The sequence below is a fragment of the Cupressus sempervirens genome, chromosome 4, assembly GCF_028749045.1.
Source record: "Cupressus sempervirens isolate cs-2001-9-10 chromosome 4, ASM2874904v1, whole genome shotgun sequence".
NCBI lineage: Eukaryota > Viridiplantae > Streptophyta > Pinopsida > Cupressales > Cupressaceae > Cupressus > Cupressus sempervirens.
This window is the reverse complement of record NC_143121.1, coordinates 171,905,360-171,909,158: the sequence shown is the minus strand read 5'-3', so window position 1 is coordinate 171,909,158 and position 3,799 is coordinate 171,905,360.

Sequence of the window (3,799 nt, the reverse complement as noted above, 5' to 3'; positions counted from 1 at the left end):
CAAAAGAGCACACATTTACTTAGCAAGAGTACCCGAATCAGATACAAAAGGAAACATTTACTCAAGGAGATTAATGGAGTAATGAATTTTTGAGAGGTATGACTATTAGTCATCCATTTTGCAAAATTTTGAAGTTTTTAAATTTTGTATGTGAGCTGAGTAAAGATTATAGTTTTTCTGAGTTATGCTCATATTGAGGTTATATATACATGATCAAGTGTTTTAGCCACTCATGTCGAAGGGGCAATTTTTTAATCTCATTTTAAAAAGTAGTGACAAAACACTTAAGTCATACTCTTGTAGAATTATAGTACAAGCCAACTGCAAAGAGTAAGCTGAGCATAAGTGGTCAGACAGTGCATGCCAAGATATATACTTAGTTAGTACTAAGTCATTGAAGTGCTAAGAAAGTATATACATGCTGAGTGATTTAGGTGTTGAGTAAAAAATAGATGTTGAGCCATTCAAAATCCAAGTTATAACATTGAAGATATAGTGGATGTCGAGCATTAACGACTTTATGTGCCGAGTAAATAGTTTTTGGCATAGTTATTTGTAATGGCACAAGCTTCTATTAAACTATTTTTGGGCCAAGCTAATAATTATTTTATGATTCTAGAAGATGAGGATGGATATATATTATGAATCCCTATGTATAAAAAGTAACCAATTAGATAATGGGATGTTTTGAGTGGCAATATGGATCAACCATAGCCATTGATTCTTACCTAACCCTAGCCCACTTGTATCTACCTAAGGAGAAAAACCCTAAATAGTTTGTGTGGATGAAGATAGAGAAGGAGACACAAGAGAGATGAATTCTAAGTGTAGAGAGAGAATTCATGGTGGCCATGGAGGTTGTGATAATGTTATGAATTGCATAATTAGTTAGAGAAAATAGAGGAAAGAAGAGAGAGGACAGAGGAGACATATCTGATTAGGAGGATCAAGTACACATCAAGAAATAGAAGATTTAACATCTAGCAGTAAGGTGCTAACCAAAGAATCATGGTGTTGAATCATTTTAAAAGGTGGTACAGAGTAAATCTCCTAACGGAGTAGTCTTAAGAAACTTGTGTAAATCTCTTAACCAAATGCTTACTTTATTGTAAGTTTAAGTCCTCTAACAAGGCACACTTTTAGTAGGGTATTGAAATCCTTTAACAAGGTTAGACCTAGTAGTCTTTGTAAGCCTTTAATAGGTCAAACCCCTCATAGGGTAGATCATAGTTTATGATCAAACTTATTGTAACCATAATTAGCTACACTTTACGGCTACAATAGTGAAGATTTTTGGGTGTCATCCCACCCCAGTTTTACCTTTTGATTGGAAGGTTTTTGTGTTATGTGTTATTTGCTTCATGCTATGGATGAACATGTGTAGTTAGTAATTTCATTTTACATGCTAAATTATGAGATGGATGTCTGGTGAATATTTTGTGGCTAAATTTTGTAAGTGCTGGTTCACCCCCTGTCTCTCAGAGTCTACTTTCCCATTGTTATTCCCAAAAAATACATATTTGTTGATGCTTTTGGCATTTGGACCATTGAAAAATAGGAAAAGGTCAACATTGATGATATTGAAGCAAATAAAAATTTGATGGCCTGGTCTGAAAAAATTTTTGAGAAGAAGATATTGGAGAAAGTTTTAACTCCCATTGCAGTTAGAAAAGTTGAATTGTAGGAACTTGGAAAGAAATTAAATTATCTATACAACATACTTTGTGACATGCCTAGATTCAAAAATTAATTTTAGGCAAACATACAAAGCATTTAGGCTGACATGAAGCAATTAGGAGGATCTATCTCTTAGTCAGTTCAATCAAGCACAATGCACTTTAATAGATTGTTGTTTGCACAAGGGAGGTTGGTTGAACTACAAAAAAGAGATAGCCAAATGAGGGCCAAATTAATCTCCATATAATCAATGTTGATATCTAATTTGGAGGTTATGCAATGTGAGCTGATTTCAACAAAGGATCTACTGCAAAGAGATCATTATCTTTTGATTATTGATAGCATAATTGACTCAGTAGTGAATTTGGAGTTAAAGATTCATGTTATCAAAACAACAAGAACCACATTGGATCATGTGCCTATTATGATCAACCAAATTCACAAATCATTCATTGATAAATATAGTTTGGTTCTACCCTCACAACCCCATTAGAAAAACACCCTAGTAGTAGACATAAGTGTAAAAAATAAAGAGATATATGATTGATTGAAAAACATAATAAATGGTGGGTAGATGATATATGTTGAAGGGAACATAGATTAGAAAGAGAAAAGGACAGACAAGGTATGACAAAGTTACAATCAGATTTATTTGAGTCATGTAAGTTATATTATATATTGTATGGTATAGAAAACTTTTGAAGTTCTATATGAATTGAGTCATAGGCTAAGGGGTAGTATGGTTATTCTTTTATTGTAAAGATGTAATAATGACACAATATTTTGTCTACTTATGTCAAAGGGGGAGATTTTTGATATCTCTAAATCTTGTAGTCTGTTAGTATCAAAAACTTAGTCATATATAAGGTAGAGTCAGACAGTCATCACTATGACTGAGCTACTCTATATAGGTGAGTCATGTAAAATCTTATAAATAATCATGTATATGCAAAGATCTATAGGAGCTGAGCTAGACCTTGGTTATCGAGTATTTTCTATACAAGCCTAGCCTAGTGAATGCCAAGAAGAAATAATGCATAAAACCTAAGTACATTTAAGGTCAAGGATTAGAATGAAGAATAGTTATGATTGAGCATCAAAGATAGTGACTGCCGAGTAACATAGAGAGCATATAAAAGTCAAGAATGATACAAACTTTGAGGTAAAAAATTTCAAGCTGACATGAACATGACATTTAATGATCACAATGTTTGTTACAGAGGTTGTTACAAATTTTGATGTGGACCACCCATCCCTATGAGGTATGTGCAACTGATCAAATGAAGAGGCAAAAAGGGAAGCATCTATAAGACTCCACATAAGTCTTTAAATAGGAAGATCCAAACCCTATTTTAACATAGAAGAGTTAGTTATCATAGAAGATATTATAAAGTGTGTGAAGGAAGCGAAGAAGTTAAGTTTTGAATGTTGCATGCATGAGAGATTTGTGAAGAATAGTGTATAGAGACCTTATGAAGTAGTGAAATAATGAATAAAGCTATATCAGATTGGAGATAAGATTAGATATTGGAAGGAGAAGATCCATAATAAAAAATTATAGTGCAGATTGAAGGATCATGTACTGAGTCTATTCTAATAGATTGAATTAGGGACATTTCTTAATAGAGTTGTTTTAACAAATCTTTGTAAATATCCTAACAGATTCCTTACTTCATTTTAAGTGTAAAATCTTTTAACAAGGTAAGACCTAATAGTCTTAAACTCCTTTAGCAAGGTAGACTCCTAATAGGGTAGATAAATAAAAGTGATCAAATTTTAACCATAATAGGTTAACTTTGTTACTACAATAGTGAAGGTTTGTGAATGTCATCCCCACCTTAGTTTTACCTTCACCTTGGAGGGTTTTTGGATAACCAAATGTTTTGTATTATGATTTTACATTTCATGGATGTGATTAATAGACATATTTATTTATTTAGCACTTGCTTTTACAAGTTATGCATAAACTAGATATGAGAAAATCAATATGGTGAATACAAAAAGGGTTTTTTTGAAGGATTAAAGTTTTATAGATCCTAATTCATGCCTCTCCCCCCCCCCCCCCCCCCCCCGTATCTAAGTTTCCTAATTAAACTTCCCATAAACTATGTGTGCCTAGGTC